The 17,153-nt window shown below is 37.1% G+C and overlaps 1 pseudogene across 1 annotated transcript; it reads right to left on the reverse strand.

The window, feature by feature from the left end:
• Window positions 1–725: 725 nt before the first annotated feature.
• On the reverse strand, window positions 726–1,531 carry LOC100941184 (annotated as a pseudogene). The gene has a single exon (XR_152745.3). The product of XR_152745.3 is annotated as an akirin-1 pseudogene (transcript).
• Window positions 1,532–17,153: the final 15,622 nt, after the last annotated feature.

Here is a 17,153-nt window from a genome sequence, read left to right on the forward strand (position 1 = left end):
ATTTTTAACAACTGATACAAAGGTGAAGTGGCTCTTCCCAAGCAGCAATGCAGCCAGGGCCTGACCCAGCCCCAGCCCCACACTCACCTATGTTATACTCCCGAGTAAACCCTGATGTTCCTGGTTCAGGGGAGACCTCCTCCCTTTGGAGGTTCAGTGTCCAGGGAGCTCTTGACAGTGTAAATGAGGTGAGTGCTGACTCCACGTGGGTATTTTAAGGCTTGGAGTCAAAAGTATTTTTCTAACACAGCTAGGCAGAGTCCATGTGTCAATGGCCGTCTCCAGTTTGTTCTAATTTCTCACCACACATTTGTAGATCTAGGACCGCAGACCTTCACTATATCCTCATAATCACATCTAATGTCCATCCTAACTTATGATTCATATTCTGTGCCTGGAAACAGTCCCTGTATTTAACAATAATACCTACACATAAAACAATCCACTGTTACAACTTATATGGTCACAAAACATTAATGATCTTCTGTAGACCAAACAAATATTTTAAACCATAATTGTCATGCATCAAATTCACAGCCAGAATCCCCAAGATCAAAAAAAAAATTGCACAATACAAATAACTTAAAATACACATACACACATATACACACACTCTCACACACACTTCTTACAGAACTGTGCTTGGAGAAACTCCATTTGTTGAGTGCCACTAAAGGCATATTTTGGTAAATTGCTGCTCCAGGTATTTTTGTTTGGAAAATCTATCACAGTAGGGCACAGCTGTTTATTGGATGAGCAGAAAAGGAAGATATGCTTGTGGCAACCAGAAAGTTTTAAGGTCTTTCAAGTTGTATAAAATGGACCTGCAGAAACGTTATGTGTTCTCAGGATGCAAAGTTGGATCTGAAATGTGATATCAAACCAGTTGCAAAAAGTGTACAGCAGCCATCTCTTGAGGTCAAACCTGGTAACCAGATATGCAACAAAGCTTCAGGACACATAGCTTGTTGGCCTTGTCCCATACCGTCGCATAATCTGATCATGTGTGAATTTCACAAAAGTTTCATATTGTTCTGCTAGTTTGGTGTTGAGGACCTGTTCATACTCCTCCCGGATCTTGTCCTTATAGTCCTTAAGGAGACGTTCACAGATTATTTCAACTTGTCTGAGGGTGAAGGTGGGCTGGTCCTTCTTCATCCAGGAGGAACCTGGAGAACTAGGTGCTTTGAGTGCTGAGGAGTGAGGTTGACTTTCCGAAGCACAGACTTCACTCTGATTAAGAACAACTTCTAAATATCTCCACCTCTGGTAACGACTATATTCTTGTTTTATGTTCTGAAAAATTTGCTCCAGAGTTGGAAGGCGCCACTCACTGCCGGGCGGGGCGGGCTGCTGCAGAGTCGGCTGCGGGATCTGTGTTTGAAGCCACGGAGGTGGCGGCTCGCGTCTGGGGGCCTAAGGCCCAGAGTGGGGCCGGGGAGAGGGGCGCAGCACCGCTGCTTTGGGGAACTGGGCTCCGTAGAGCTGCCTGGAACTCCATGGACTGCTTCAGCGTCACCCCGCACTCCATGCCGCTGAGGGGCCAGAGACCTAGAGTGGACCCGGTGGCAACTGCCACCCAAGCTCTGGCTCCTCAGCGGGGCTCGTAAGCCAAGCCAGCTCCTAAATAGGGAATCTTTTCCCCATTCAATATTTTTAACTGACTTGTCAAAGATCAGATAAGGGTAGGTGGCTGGATTCATATCTTGGCTCTCTATTCTGTTCCATATATCTACCTCTCTGTTTTTGTGCCAGTGCCATGCTGTTTTGATCACTTTCGATTTATAGTATAATCTGAGGTCTGGTAGTGTGATTCCTCCTGCTTTGTTTTTATTCCTGAGTAATGTCTTTGCTATTTGAGGTTTTTTCTGATTTCATATAAAATGAAGTATTATTTTTTATAGATCTTTAAAGTATGACAGTGGAGCTTTAATGGGGATTGCATTAAAATTATATATTGCTTTGGGTAGTATTGACATTTTAATAATGTTGATTCTTCCCAGCCATGAGCATGGTATGTTTTTCCATTTGTTAACATTGTCAGCTATTTCTTTTCTAAGAGTTTCATAGTTCTCTTTATAGAGATCTTTCATGTCCTTTGTTAGGTAAACTCCCCAATATTTCATCTTCTTTGGCACTACTGTGAACAGGATAGCGTCCTTGACTGTTTTTTCAGTTTGGCTGCTGTTGGTGTATATGAAGGCTACTGATTTATGAGTGTTGATTTTGTAACCTGAGATGCTGCTGTATTCCTTGATTACTTCTAAGAGTTTAGTAGTAGAATCTCTGATATCTTCCAGATATAGAATCATATCATCTGCGAAGAATGAAAGTTTAATCTCTTCTGACCTTATATGGATACCCTTGATTGGTTTTTCTTCCCTGATTGCGATGGCTAAAACTTCCATTACAATGTTAAAGAGCAATGGAGACAGTGGGCAACCTCACCTTGTTCCTGATCTGAGTGGAAATGATTTCAACTTAACTCTATTCAATACAATATTGGCTGTGGGTTTGCTGTAGATGGCCTCTATCAGTTGAAGAAATGTCCCTTCCATACCAATTTTCTTAAGTGTTCTGATCATGAAGGGATGCTGGATATTATCAAATGCTTTTTCTGCATCAATTGAAAGAATCATATGGTCTTTGTTTTTTAATTTGTCTATGTGATGAATTACATTTATAGATTTACATATGTTGAAACATCCTTGAGATCCTGGGATAAAACCCACTTGGTCGTGGTGTATAATTTGTTAGACTTGTGACCTAAGATGTGACAAATTTTGGAGGATGTTCTGATGTTCTGTGGGCTGATGAGAGAAATGTGTATTCAGTTTTGTTAGGATGAAATGTTCTGTAGATATTGTTAAATCCAAATGTTGAATGGTTAAGTTTAAATCTAAAGTTTCTTCGCTTAACTTCTTATTGGAGGATCTATGTAACAGTGCCAAAGGAGTGTTAAAATCTCTGACAGTTATGGAGCTGGAGGAAATCAAATTGCGCATGTCTGTTAGAGTCTCTGTTATAAATTGAGATGCATTCCGGTTGGGTGCATACATGTTAATAATTGAAATCTCATCATGTTGAGTGTTACCCTGAAATATGAAGTGACCATCCTTATCTTTCCTTATTTTTGTTGGTTTAAAGCCTATTGTATCTGTGAATAAAATTGCAATACTTGCTTTTCTCTGATTTCCATTTGCCTGAAATATAGATGACCATCCCTTCACCCTGAGTCTATATTTATCTTTTAAGGTAAGATGAGATTCTTGTATGCAACAGATATCTGGCCTGAGTTTTTCTATCAAGTCAGGCAACCTGCGCCTCTTTAAAGGACAATTAAGCCATTCCCATTAGTTGAGAATATTTATAAGCCTGGTAGAATTTTTGGAATCAAATTTTTGGACATTCCAGTGAACATTTTTAATCTTTTTGCCACTGAAAGTTGGAATCTGATCATAAGTTTCTGAGTGAGTTTACTCTTGTGGTGAAGGATTGCGCTGGTCATTATGGAGGATAGGTCTGAGGATATCCTGGTGAGCTGGTTTAGTTATGGCAAGTTTCTTCAACATGTGAATGTCATTAAATTATTTAATTTCTCCATCATAAATGAAACTCAGATTAGCTGGATATAGGATCCTGGGTTGAAAGTTATTTTGTTTTTGGAGATTAAAAGTCAATGACCACCCTCTTCTAGCTTGAAAGTTTTTAGCAGAGAGATCTGCGGTCATTCTAATATTCTTCCCCTTGTAGATTATGGTTTTCTTATGTCTGGCTGCTTTCAGAATTTTCTTCTTCATATTAACTTTAGTGAAGTAAATTATGATGTGTCTGGGGGATGTCTTGTTTGGGTTGAGTCCTGCTGGGGTTCTGAAACTGTCTGCTATCTGAATTTCAAAATCTCTTGGCATGTCTGGAAAGTTCTCCTTCATAATCTCATGAAGAAGGGCCTCTGTCCTTTGCATGGAACATCATCACCTTCAGGAATTCATATAAGGCAAATATTAGTTTTCTTTGAATTATCCCAGAGCTCTCTAAGAGAATGATCTAATTTTGCTCTCCATTTCTCTTCCTCTTGGGAGCATTCAAAAAGCTTTGTTCTCAATGTCAGAAATCCTTTCTTCTGCTTGGTCCATTCTGTTACTGAGGGATTCTACTGTATTTTCCAGATGTTTGAGGGCTGCAAATTCTTGTCTCAATGTGTCAAAATCTTTGGTGATTTTTTGGTTTGTATTCATTGAGTTCTTGAGACAACTTTTGAATTGCTCTTTGAATTTCTAATTCCAATTTTACCTCCATTCTATTAATATTATGAGCAATCCAAACTCTGAATTCTATTTCTGACAGCTCAGCCATTTGTCTATGAATGGGATCTTCAGTTGTGTCTGCTATGTCATTCCTGGGGGGAGTTGATCTACTCTGGCTATTCATGTTACTGGAGTTTTTCTGCTGATTCTATCACATGATTATTTTATACGGTTTGGCTAGATGAGAAGATAAGGTGCAGTTTGGTTGAGGGGATTCCTGGAGTAGTGATTAACCAGCCCTTTGCTTAAGAGCTGTGACTGGTGGCTGTACCTTTTCCCCTAGAGTTTTGTGAAGGACCCGTACAGTGCTACAGCCTGAGACACTGGGGACTTACTTGGTGTGGTGGGGCTAAGTGGCTCTGTCTTATTTTCAGCTGGTCTCTGTCCTACCCTAGTGAATTAGTTACTCTGGGTTGAAGTATCAGCTTTGGAGAAATACCAGTAATTTAGTCACCCCACCCCCTGTGTGCAATAACTGGAAAAGGAAAATCAAACTTTCCCACAACCACACACCCAGGGTACCACTTTGCATAGTCCTTGGGTAATTTGAAACTTCTCTGAAGAAGACAGGGGTACAGGGCCTACAGACACATGAAAAAATGCTCACCATCCTTAATCATCAGAGAAATGCAAATCAAAACTACTTTGAGATATCATCTAACTCCAGTAAGATTAGCTCACATTACAAAATTCCATAACCAGAGATGCTGGTGTGGATGTGAAGGAAGGGAACACTTCTACATTGCTGGTGGGAATGCAAACTAACATGTTCCTTTTGGAAAGATGTTTGGAGAACACTTAGAGAACTAAAAATAGACATGCCATTTGATCCTACAATTCCTCTACTAGGTATGTATCCAGAAGACTAAAAATCACATTATAACAAAGATATATGTACCATTATGTTTATTGAAGCCCAATTCATAATTACTAAGTCTTGGAAGAAGTCCAAGTGCCCATCGACCCACAAATGGATCAATAAATTGTGGTATATGTATACCATAGAATATTATGCAGCCTTAAAGAAAGATGGAGACTTTAACTCTTACATGTTTACATGGATGGAGCTAGAACACATTCTTCTTAGCAAAGTATCTCAAGAATGGAAGAAAAAGTATCCAATGTACTCAGTCTTAAATGAAACCAATTTATAGCTTTCTTATGAAGACTATAACCCAATTATAGCCCAAGAGGAAGGGGAAAGGGGAGAGGAAGGGAAGGGGGGGAGCATGGGTAAAGGGAGAGTAATTGGTTGGACCGCGTCTTAGAAGGGTATATGTGAAATTTACTAGGTGTAGAATATAAATGTCTTAACACAATAACTGAGAAAATGCCCTGAAGGCTATGTTAACCAGTTTGATGAAAACATTTGAAATTGTATATAAAACCAGCATATTGTACCCCATGATTGTATTAATGTACACAGCTATGATTTGATAAAAACAAAAGAGAAACCACCAAATTAAAAAATAGGCAAGGGATTTGAATGAACATTTCTCTAAAAAGATATACACCTTATCAACAAGCACACAAAAAGCTATTCAGTGTTACTGATCACCAAACATATAAAAATCAAAACAGTAACCATAAGGATGGCTACAGTCAAAAAGATATAATAACAAGTGATAGCAAGGATATAGGTAAATTGTAACCTTCATATCCTGCAATATGTAAATGGTATAGCCATTTAAGAAAACTGTCTGGTGTGTTCCTCAAAATAATAAATGTAAAGTTATAGTAAGAACCAGAAATTCTTCTCCCAGATGTATATGTATACTTAGGAGAAATAAAAATATATGTCCACAAAGAAAACTTGTATATGATTGTTTATAGAAGCATTATTCATAATAACCAAACATAGAAAAAACTCAGATGTTTTCCAACTGAAGAATGGACAAACAAAATGTAACATATCTATACAATGAAATATTATTTATCCATAAAGGGAAATAAAGTACTGATAAATGGTACAATGTGGATGAAAATATTATGCTAAGTGAAAGAAGCCAGTCACTGAGGACTGAATTGGATTATTCATATAAAGTGTCCAGAAAAGGCAAGTATATTAATACACAAAATAGATGAGTGGTTGCCTAACTTTGGGGATGTTGGAGGGAAATAGAAAGTGACTGCTAGTATGTACTTTTGGGGGGATGAGGTAATAAGAATGCTCTAAAATGGAGTGTAGTGAAGGTTGTCCACTTCTGTCAATATGACAGCCCATTAAATTAAGCACTTTAAAATAGGAAATTGTATGGTACATGAATTGTATCTCAGTAAAATTGTTGTATAAAAAAGTTAAGTGGAATTTTTATGGTTTTCCCAAGAAAGAAGATTTCTAGTTGCACCAAAATTGGATAGCCCCATCATTCCTCTCATGTTATCCTTCATACAACTAGAAAACTCTAGACCTAATTCAACAAGCATAGAAATACTTTGAACAGTGGATATGAGGTGAGCAACCTAAGAACTTCAGGATTTTAGGAATAAGGTGAAAGCGAGTTCCCTGGGTTTTCTTACTGCCTCCCATATATTTCAGACAGAACCTGTCAGAAGCCTCCAACTTGAAATAGCAACACACAGGGACAAATTTGGCTCCATAAAAAGACTTAAGCAAAGGATCCAAAAAAGTGTGTTATAATAGCAGAAAGCCTTTTTGGTAATACCTACCCTAGTCTTGCCAAACACCAGTGGAAAGATCACCCCATGCCTTCCATGGTTTTAGCTGTACCCAGTTGGGAGTTGATTTTTCTATCACCCTTCCTGCCCTTTTGCTCTGAGGAAGAAGGCACTGATTCTTCTGCTTTGTGGAATTAGGTAGGACCACCTGGGAGCTGTTTTTCTATCTTTTGCTAAGCCAAAGCAGTCAGCAGCTATCTGGTTCCCCTGCTGACGTACTGTTGGTAGAATGGAGGGGGGCAGCTGATCTTCCATTTCCACCTGGCAGAACCAGGCAGTCCTCTGATTCTCCTTCCTGGGTGGTTTTCTGAGGCAGTGAAAGCAGATCTTATATTTTCACCTGATAAAAGCAGGTGATACTCTGATTCCCTGTGTTATGGGAATCAGAATCATAACCTGTGTTATGGTAGTATTAACAGAGTCTAGTGGCAAACTGAAACTTCACCTCCATTCAGCAATGACAAGACTTCAGACACAATGTGAAGCTAGTCAACACAACACTGGGCTTCAATACCTGTCATCTTGTGCCAGCAGAACCTCATCCCCATGATCCTTTACCTTTTGATCCTTCACCATAACCTGGCATTAAGAAATAGAAAGAGGTGGTAGGAAGGAGGGTTAGTTGGCACTCTGCTTTCGCGTTTCTTTGGTTGATGTCAGTGGCGCCTGGTCAGAGCTGAGCTTCTGACTCCAACATGTAGCAACAAAGAGGTTTGAGTCAGCCTTCCGCTTTCTCTCTAGTTGCAGGAGAGCCCAGAGTAGAGGTGACCTTACAACTTCACTGAGAGCCAATGAAACAGTTTGAGTCAGTGATACACTTTTTGGAGAGTGGTTTTGGCAGGGACCAGAGGGAAATTGATTATACATACCCACCCATCCTTCATGCTACCCCCCAAAAGGAGACTGCTTGCTGAAAGAAGATTCAATAGGAGCTAGGGCCTCATAATATAATACCTGGAATGTCCAGGGTATAATAGAAAATCAGTCATCTTACCAAGAACTGGGAAAATAACATGAAGGAAGAAACAAAATCTATATACACCATCCCTGAGATGAATCAGATATTGAAATTATCCAATGAAGATTTTCAAGCTGCCATAATAAAAAAATTTTAAGAAGTAATTATGAATTCTTAAAACAAATAAAAAGGGAAAATCTCAGCAAAGAGAGAAATTATAAGAAAGAATCAAATAGCAACTGTAGTACTGATAAATGTAAGAACTAAAATGAAAAATTCTCTGGAAATAGAGTGTTGCGACCCATCAGGCTCCTATGGCCCTGGTCTGGGTTAGTGCAGGAAGGAACCAGGCGAGAGGCAGATTAGAAGTACAAGCTTGTGAAAGGCGAGCTAGCCCTTACTTTCCGGGTAGCCCCGAGCAACCTCCGCACCAGCCTTTTATTGAAAGGGAATGATACAGGTGAGGGGAGTAATTAACAATGACTTCGGGCTGAGGGCACGGGCTCTCCTTCCACAAGGACAAATGGCCCGAGGTCCATGCCTCAGCTGCAGATCATCTTGCTCGGATGTTGGTGTCTCCTACAATAGAGTATGAAAACTCTCTGGAAAGTAAATAGTAAAAACTCTCTCAACTCACTCAGTGGAAGAGTGGAGATGCAAGTGTACTGAAACAGTAAAGTTGAATATGAATTGATAGAAATTACTCAGTCTGTACAACGATGAGAAAATAAACCAACAAATAAAACAGAGCAAAGCAGAGTCTCAGAAAACAGTGGGACAATAACAATAAAGCCAACATTCACACTTTCAGATTTCCAGAAATAGATGAAGTGTACTTGAAAAATTTATTGAAGCAATAAAAGCTGAAATGTCCCAAAATTTGTCAAAAGATATAATTAAGTCTATGGAAAAAAGGTGAAAAGTGAATATCAAATTGGATAAACTCTAAGAAATCCATGCTAAGATACATTATATTTTTACTCTGAAAACTAAGGACAAAAAGAAAAAACATCTCAAAAGCAGCCAGAGAGAAACAATGTATTACTTATGGGGAAATGCAAATTTGCTATGACAACAGATTTTTCATTCAATATCATGAAGGCCAGAGGAAGTGGCATAATTATATTCAAGTACCAAAGAAAATAAACATCATCTATGAAACTATATCCAGGAAAAATATCCCTCAGAAATGTAAAGTAAAGGTGTTTTCAGATGAAGGACACCTCAAAGAACTTGTTGTGAGCAGTCCTAACTATAAGAATGATTAAAGGAAGTTTCTTGAATAGGAAAGAAACTGCAATAAGATTCAAAAAAGAAAAGAAAAGAAAATGGTGACTAATTCTCACATAAATTGGATTTAATTCAGACCAAAGTACATTACTTAAACATTAAGTTTTAATTCAACTTGTTAATATGTTGTTTAGGATATTGCATCCTCATTTATAAGTGAAATATGTTTGTAATTTCCCTTTATAATAATATATTTTTTTTCCAACTTTAATATCAGGTGTATCCAGATGAAGTAGAATGATTTTGAAAGTATTTCTTCTTTTTCTATTGTCTGTAATATTTGGCATGATCTGTTTTTTGAAATTATCTTTTACTTTTATTTATAAATGTTAGTTGTCTATTTTTTGAGACTTTGGAAAAAAAAAACATGAAGAAGTTGACTGAGGACTCCATACTGAACCTCAGAGGCAAAGCATTCTATAATAGACATACTCTTGTTTGACAATGTGTTCCTAATATTTCAATGCAGCAATCTGAGTTCTTTTCTGAATGTATTTATCTTTGTTTGTTCTTTATGAGGTTTTTGTTTCTAGTCCTTATCTTAAACATTGTTATTTTTATTAAATTTTAAGCCTTTTTAATTTTGTGAAGGCAAAAAGTGGAAACCTAATAAACACATGTATATGTAAAAAATAATAATAAACTTCCAAAAGGAAATGACATTAGACTGTGTAAACGTGGAGATAAATGTGGACTGCTCTACTTCTCATAAGTTTCTTAAATTATTTTTGATGATTGAAGCAAAAGTTATAACACAAACTGATCTGATGCTCAATATATACAGAAGGAAATACTTAAGAGAATCATATTTGAAAAGTAGGAAGGGTAAAGGGGCCTAAATGGGATGTTTCTACATGTCACTCAAAATGGAAAAATGTTGGTATCAGTAAAGTATGATAAGTTTTATATGTATATTGTAATGCCTAGACACAGGTGTCCTCAAACTACGGCCCATGGGCCACATGCAGCCGGCCTAGAACATTTATCCGGCCCACCCAGTGTTTTTTCCGCCACTGCCTATCCTGCTTAGCAGCTGACGCATCCCGGGGCCCACAGTCTAGCCCTCCAATAGTCTGAGGGACAGTGAACTGGCCCCCTGTTTAAAAAGTTTGAGGGCCCCTGGAGCAATTACTAAAAAGCACAAAGTGATGCACCTAAATTATATTTTAATAACTCTTTGGAAGTTTAGAAATGAGAGAATAACAAACAGAAAACTAATAATAAAATGGTAGACTTAGACTCTAACTTGATAATAATTACTGCTATGGACTGAGTATGTGTCTCCCAATATTTGTATATTGAAGCTGTAGTGTGAGAGTATTTGGAGGTGGGGACTTTGGGAGGTAATTAGTTTATGAAGGTAGAACTCTCATGTTGGGATTAATGTCCTTATAACTAGAAGAATAGAGCTAGGCCTTTCTCTCACTCTCTCCTGTGAGGTTACAGTGATAAGAGGCAGTCTAAGAAAAGTGCCCTCAGCATACACCAGATCTGCCAGCACCTTGACCTTGGCTTCTCAGCCTTTAAAATTGTGAGACATAAATGTTTGTTGTTTAAGTCATCCTGTCTTTTTGATATCTTTGTTATAGCATCTGAAATGACTAAGACAATTATCTTCAAGGTAAGTAGTCTAAATACACCAATTAAAATGCATAAAATTGACAAAGCATATTTAAAAAAAAAAACATGATCAAATAATATGTGTCCAAGAAGCTCACTTCATATAAAATCATGTAGGTAGCTTGAGATTAAAGAGTGGAAATGTATATCATGCAAATATTAACAATAATAACAATATGACAACAACCAACCCTGAATGTGTGTGCACGAAATAAACAGAATCAGAAAACATATGGAGCAAAAGCTAATGGAGCTTAAAAGCAACACAGACAAAATTATAATTACAGTTTTGAGGAGTTCAACTTTTAAAGAATTATCACTAATTTTTACATAATTTATTCTAGAAAAGAAAAATCTTCCTCATTTTATGAGGCTACTGTTACATAAATATCAAAAGCAAAGACAGTATACAAAATAAGCAATTAACCAAGCAAAATGATGAAATCCCAAATAAACTCCAAACTATAGACACAATATATCCCAAGAATTTCTACAGAAAAATTCTCAACAAAATATTAGCAAATTAAATAAAAAATGTACAGAATAATGTCATGACAATGGCAGAGTAGGATGTGACCTAGACTTTCCTTTTCCCCACAAATGCACCAATTCTGGAACATGTCACAGACAACTTCTCTTTGTAAGCAAGCCAGAAACTAATAAAGTCTCCTGCATCCATGGGAAAATTTAGGATACCTTCTTACTGAAATACTTGCCCCTGGTATATCACCATAAGATTAGAAAGATAACTCCAAGTCTCCAGCTTCTCCCACAAGAGGGAAAAAATTGTTTCATGCATCCAGCATCCCTATTTTCTAGGGTACTCACCAGAGGATTTGCTGCTGTCTCCCCAACCACCTTGGAGAGAATGGAGATGGCAGCTTGGTTTGGTAGACACCATAGTCCTTCTTCTTACATCACCATAAAAACATGTATGAAAAATCCAACCTCTCAGTTTCCTTTGGGAAGAGAAAGAGTTGATCCTTGTGTCAGTGCCTCAAAGATGTAAGCATGTGTTTTGCTAGTCTTAGAACTCTGATGAGTGTGGCATAGTATAGCAGTCTTAGACAGAACAAAGATGGAGTCTTGGGCTGGTAGATGCTGAAACTCTTTCTCCTGGTCAGCACAAAGGAGAAGAGGGAAAGAATTGGTCCCAGTATTCAATGCCACAATTTTTCCAGGGCCTCCCTAAAGGATGAGCTTCCAACTTGTCTCAGATGTTGAAGAAACTTGAAATAATGTAGTCTTGTGGGGGATGGTTAGAACAGAGATGTATATTTTTGCTGGAAGTCAATATAGACCCCTTTTTGGTTCAGTACATAGCAAATGAACAGCCCCCACAAGCTTCCAGATACCAGCTGGAGATGGAAATATTTATACAGACTATCTGTCCAGTGCTTTACTTCTTCTAAGGACTTCCTAAGGAACAAGCTATAGTCTCACTTGGTCAGGTGCACTGACATGAACCAGTATACCTCAGACACCTGGGTTTGCAAACAACAATGAAAGGAGATTGGACCACTATAAAGGTTTGAGAGGCCTTTGAATCTCTGTTTGGGCTATTGGTGGTGGGGGTCTTCTCTTTTATGAGGCTGGTCTATGAAGACAGGAAAAATGGTTGTTTTGCTTAATGCACAGATATTAATACTGAGGGTCAATGAAAATTAACTGTCAGGCAAAGATGTATCAAATAAGGGAACAAGACAGATCTCTAGAAACTGACCCTAATGAAATAGAGATATATCATTTAATTGTGAGAGAATTTAAAGTAATTGCCATAATCACGTTCATTGATGTCAAGAGAACAACATTATGAACAACATGAGAATTTCAATGAAGACAAAGTATTATTTATTTATTGTTTTCTGTATTTTTTAAAAATTTTGGATTAATATGAGGGTACAAATGATTAGGTTACATTGTTTGCATTTGTTAGGTAAAGTCCAAGTTGTAGTTGGGCCCTTCTTTTGTATTAACTTGGATGGAGTTGAAGAACATTGTCCCTAGTAAAGTTCACAAGAATGAAAAAGCAAGCATCCAATGTACTAAACATTAATACAAAGACAAAATATTTAAAAAGTACAAAACAGAAACTATAGAGCTGAAGAACTCAATAACTGAATTAAAAATCTCACTTATGGGTTTAACAGCAGACTATAGTAAGCAGGAGAAATGATCAGTGAACTGAACAACAGGCTGTTGTAAATAATTCCAAGAAACAAAAAGAGAAAAGTAATTAAAAAGTATGAAGAAAACATAAAAACAAACATAAATATTGAGTTTTCAGAAGAAGGGGGAAAGGATAAAAAAGTTTATTCAAATAAATAATGCTAAAAAGTTCTCAAGTCTAGGGATGGAAATAGACATCCAGATCCAAGAAGCCCGATGGACACCAAATAAGGTAAACCCAAAGAAATTCACGTCAAGACATGTTATAATTAAACTGTCGAAAGTCAAAGACAATTTTCAAAGCAGCAAGAGAAACATGATTTATTATGTACTAGGGAAACTCTATAAAACTATCAATGGGTTTTCCAGCAGAAACTACAGTATAGATGGAGACAAGGTAATATAGTCAAAGTTCTTTATGAACTTCTATTTGCAGTGATGTCTCCTCTTTCATTCTTGTTGATAATTTGTGTGTTTTGTCTTCTTTTTAAAAGAAGATTAGTGAGAGATTTACAAATTATACTGATTAATAATTTAATTTTATTGACATTTCAAAGTACTGATTTTGAATTTGTTTTCTTTTTCTTTATTTCTCTATTTTATGAATTTGGTCTCACAGCTTTCCTAATTCTATCATTCTCTTTTCTTTGAAACGTGTTGTGGAGACTCTAGATACCATTATCTTTCTCTGAACACTGTTGAGTTTTGTTCTAGCAGGAGCTAAAGCACTGAGAGATTACTTTAGGATGATGAGGGCTTGGCTTTAGGCTTTGTGAGATAGGTCTTTATTTATTAATAATTTCCCCTTGACTCTTAAGTCATGGTTCATTTCTATTTCAATGGAAAGCTACTCTAGCTTGGAGAGACGTGAGCTACAAAGTGTATCATCCCTCTCTTGTTACAGGAAGCTACAGGCATTTCTGCTCAACTTTTCAGGTTCATAGCTGTTGATCTCCCTCATGGGCTCTTCGGACTCTTATCTCACCACGTACTGTTCTAGAGTCAACCAAGAATTTTAGGGGAGTTTCTACATAGATGTTGGCACTCTCCACCGTGGATCCTTCAATATCTGGTGGCTCTGGTTGCCCCTAAATGTGTCTTCTGACTTTTCATGGCATTAAATGGTCACTTACTCTTTTTTTATACTTTATTTTATGTTTTTAGCTTAATTTTCATTAAATCATAGCTGTATACATGTATGGGGTATAATGTGATGATTTGATATACAATGTGGGATGCTTAAATCAAACTGATTAACATAGCCATCACCTCACTTACTGATTTTTGATCACTGTTCCCCTTTTGGGCTGGGGAATGTCCTTAGGGAAAAACTGACTAAATATTATCTCACCCAGTCTGGTTCCTTGCTCTCAAGAGTCAAATCCCCTCTAGTTTTAATCTGCGTGCCTTAACACGCATCTTATACTTCATTTGTAGCTTATAATTATACAGACGAGAAGATCACTCTGACAACAAGCTGTTCCACTATTCCTCTTAGGACATAAAGAAATCCTCATTTTATGGTGAACATCACTTTAGAGAATTTGCTGATTTGTATCTTATGATGATTATTATCATGAACATTGTTATTGCCAATTTCACTTCCACTTCTGCATTATCACTTTGTTTTGGATTTAGTAAATGTAATTGTGCTTTTATTAATAAAATTATTTTGGCATCATTCTTAAGTGGAAAATGGATGTAGACTTATTGCAGACAAGTTATCCCTCCATTTTTTTTCTTTCTAAGAGTTAACCCATAGATGAGATGGAAAAGAAACCATTGAGAGTAAAAATCCCAGAACCTACAAGCATTTCATGCCTATATTTATTGATTCACGTCGGTAACTTGATGATTGGAAATAATAGTACGTACATAACATCTCCCACTGTGGTGAAGAAGCTAGTCTTGGAAATGTCAATGTGATGGATGATACGGGTTTTCATTTTGTTTGCCTTCCTGCTTTGGCTTCATCGCTACTCCTGATTAGGACAGTTTTGTCTTCAAGCTTCATTGAGCTGTGTTCATAGAGAAGTAGAATAATGGAGAAAGAATTAGGGGTAAGTGAACAGGCCACGGAGTAGGAGGGAATCTATTCTTGAACAATTATAAATTGTTCACGGGGAACGGTTGAATATATATTAGTACTCTTGACTTTTGGCAACACATTTACTGAGAAAATAGCTCCTATTACTCTAGAATCAGAGTGTTCAACAAGTTAACAGCTCAGGGCTCCACTTCATTTTCCTTTCAAATTAATCTCCCCAAAGTCTTTCTTCAAGAATCCATTAGTAGGTCAGAAGGCCTAGCATCAGTTTCATTCTCTATGATTCTGGGTCCTCTCCAGGATTTTTACCCCCTTTGCTTTGATTCTGTTTTTCCTTCTCCTTTGAGAGCCTGTAAAATATTTGATGGATGATTTTTTTTTCTTCACATTAGAATCCAGAGTATTAATAATTATATTCTTGTGGTACTTAGTGATGACACAATTACCATTTAGTGGAATGGTTGTTTATAAGGTAAAAAAGAAAGTTGTTAATAACTAACATCAGATTTTCTAAGTAATCCAGGGCATTGCTAGTATAAATATCAGTGTAAACATTTTAGATAGAGGAAAATATTTTCAGGGAATTCAGATATTAAACCATCACTAATCCATCAGGGTTGCTATAATTTTTATTAGGCATATTGGAAAGTTAATAGATGTAAGATGGGGCCTTGTAACTCATTCTGTTCAATGCTCATGTTTTCATCTACTCATCTCCCTGTACCTTACTGAAATGTTCCTAAGGAGAACTACTGCATTCCATTGTCTGTAAAAGTTACAAGCAGATCCTTCATCAATCTCCTTACAAAGTTTCCTAATATTTCTCATCTTTCAACAAATGTAAATAGGACTTTGAAAACTTGGCTCATATAAAAGAACGCTAGATATTATTGTGTATACTAGTCACTTGACATGCCAAGACCTTTAAGCCATGAATTTTGGCCTCAAGTGAGAATATACATGGGAGATAAAACTCTTATCAGAAGCTAGAACTATACACTCAAAAATAGACATGGAAATCTATATATCCAAATAAAAAGAGCACCTTCAAAGAGCCTGGTTAGATTCTTCACCTGTTTCTCTTCATCTTGTCCTCCAGGTCCCTGACAATGAACTAAGCTTAAGTTAAATGTGGACTAAAGGAGAAAAAGTTTCTTCAGATAATTTTAATTATATCTGAAGAGAATATTCTATTTGTTATAATTGCTTTATCTATTATGAATTAGTAACATTCTTTTTAATATTGAGATACATATACAATGCATGACTTGCAAGCATTATTTTCAAGTATTGTAATAACATGAGGACCGAGCTGTAAGGACGATGTCCTTGCAACAGTGCTAACCCCACAGATTTACAACTTGACCCATTTACCTAGGTGGCTGCCTTCCTCCCTCAAGGAGTCCTGTGGATTCCTTCCAAAGAAGTAAATTCAAGTGATTGTCTTTGATTTCCTTCATGAATGGTATGTGGGTAATTGCATGCTATTGCTAGACTCTCAAAGACAGCACAAAGTGTTTACTTTTCTAATTACTAAATTTGAAGTGTTATTATTATTATTATTTTTTTTGGTGACGTAAAGTGTAACTTCTAGTTTTATGTAACAGTTAAAATTTGAAATTGTAATGAGGTGAAGAATTCACCAGAAAGTCCTCCTGAGAATGTCTCAGGAGAAAAACCACACACTAAGGGGAAGTGAGGAAGGGGGATAGATCCCACCAGCACGAGGTAAAGGGCCCCTCAGCACATTACAGCACCCGCCAGGAGGGGAATCGTGGGAGCTGAAGTCTTCTTAGTCTCTTCCTGTTCTGGAGGGGACGTGCTGTGAAATAGGGGAATGAGGAAGTGAAGGAGAGCAATAAAATACAGAAGGGTAGAGTGCTGGAGAGGTGTGGTGATAGAATTAAAAATTGTTCTGGATTGGTAGATGAGGAAATAGAGATTAGTTGCAGTGCAAGAGAATGGAAAAAGAGAAAAATGATTTTTATAATATTGCTGGGGGTTATAAATTAAGTCTCTTAAATTTTATTTGATGTGCAAGAAAAGACTGCAGTTCTTTTAAAACTGCTTTTAGTTGCTGGGC

Source organism: Otolemur garnettii, unplaced genomic scaffold (assembly GCF_000181295.1).
Source record: "Otolemur garnettii isolate 467f Iridium unplaced genomic scaffold, OtoGar3 scaffold00002, whole genome shotgun sequence".
In the NCBI taxonomy this organism is placed as follows: Eukaryota; Metazoa; Chordata; class Mammalia; order Primates; family Galagidae; genus Otolemur; species Otolemur garnettii.